Genomic DNA, 2,040 nt, shown 5'->3' on the forward strand with positions numbered 1-2,040 from the left:
TAAGAACTAGAGGAAAGTCATATGTTTCATCATTTCTACCCTGCACCCTGACTGGCTCATCTCCTCCCCAAAACCCTTCAATAAGGGGGTGTCCAGTTGCCTACCGATGAGCTTTGAGTCTCCACTCTGCACTCACCCACATTTATAATATGATTTTTTTGTTCTTTGATACATGATATCTTTGACAGCTCGTGGTCACACAGGCTGGTGTACTTCTTCCATGTGGGCTTGTTGCTTCTGAACTAGATGGCTACTTGTTTATCTTCAGGCATTTAAGACCCCAGACACCATATCTTTTGATAGCTGGGCACCATCAGCTTTCTTCGCCACATTTGCTTATGCACACATTGGTCTTCAGTGATCATATCAGGAAGGTGGGAACCCACTGGTATGATTTTTAGTTCTTTGATGTCTGATAACTGGTCTTTTCTACACCTTGTGGTCAGACAAGCTGGTGTGCTTCTTCCATGTGGGCTTTGATGCTTCTCAGCTGGATGGCCACTTGTTTATCTTCAAGCCTTTAAGACCCGAGACGCTATATCTTTTGATAGCTGGGCACCATCAGCTTTGTTCAGCACATTTGCTTATGCACACATTTTTCTTCAGCAATTGTGTTGGGGAGGTCTGCATCCTGGAATGCCAATTTAATAGAACAACATGTTCTTGCATTGAGTAAGTGCTTGAGTGGAGGCCCAATGTTCATCTGCTGCCTTAATACTAAACCTGTAAATATATGCACATAGATCTGTTTCGCCCACTCTTACATAAATATATTTACATATGTACATTCCAGTCTTTAGACCTCTATAAATACCCTTTGCCACCTAGTTCTTTCCTCTATTTCCTTTTACTTTCCTTTTGTCCCACTATCATGCTCAGCCTTCGTTTGCATTTCAGTAATTTCTCTCTGTTACATTGCCCTTGCTGAATCTCTACCAGGCCTCTCACACCCTTCTTGCCACTGATTTTGGATTACTTGTTGCTCCCCTGTCCCTGGGTTGGTGAGGACCACCTCCTTACACCTGCATCCCCTTCTCCCGTGTCATCCCAGAACCATTGGTCCCGATGTTTTCTCCTCCAGACTATTTATCCAGTCTATCTTATCTAGATAGATCTTTAGAGATATAATTTGCAGCAAAAATCAAGCCAGAGCAAGATAGGCAATGAGTGAGAACACAGCGATGACAACAAAAAAGGAAACCAGTTACCCATAGAAGAAAAAATTAATTAAATGAAAGAAAAACCTATAAATAGATCATGGTCTGATTTTCTATCTCTAGGCATGTCTTTCAGTCAGGTCCTATGGGGTTCCATGCTCTGGCCCCGGAGTCTGTCCTTTGTACTCCATTAGGGGCTCCCTGCTCTGCTCCCATGGTTGCTCTGCCGCACATTTTTATTGGTTTGCCTCCATGTCACAGTGTCAGTCTGGGCCAGTTCCAACACTGAGTATCCAGTGTTGTCCCTCTTAGGGCCCTGGGCCATCAAGGGATGGCATGTCTGGTAGTGGGATCAGCCATATTGTCCACTCTGTCCATTGGCTGTTCAGAGTGGTGATATTGTCTTCCAGGCCTGAAGTATCAGGATGTGCTCCACACTCACTTCCTCCCCCTTCATTTGCTCCTACTTTCTCTGATCAGACATGCCCCTCTCCCCATGCTGCAGCTTCAGTGCTGCCCTCTCAAGTAAATTCTTCTGAGGGGAGGGGCAGTTATCCATGTAGCTGGTATGGGGGCGGAGCCCTCAGGCCCCTCCACTGGCTCCCCACTCCTTGCTGGTACACTGCATTCTTCTGGCACTGGCTTGAAATCTGGTCCCTCTTTCCCTGTGGAGACACAAACAATACCCTCCCCTTCGGTGGATCAGTGCCCTAGTCCCCCATCACACATCTTTTTTTTCCTTTCTCCATTCCTCCCTCCATCCTCTTTTCAGTAGGCTACCATATGTACCCCTGGATTTGGCCTGGCCCCAGCCATACTACCTGGACCTCACCCCTGGAGTCTTTGTATACAGTAGCTTTTTCCCTCTGTCCCTTTTGCATTT

This window comes from Echinops telfairi, unplaced genomic scaffold (assembly GCF_000313985.2).
Source record: "Echinops telfairi isolate 266 unplaced genomic scaffold, ASM31398v2 ScPeMD7_7401;HRSCAF=8416, whole genome shotgun sequence".
NCBI lineage: Eukaryota > Metazoa > Chordata > Mammalia > Afrosoricida > Tenrecidae > Echinops > Echinops telfairi.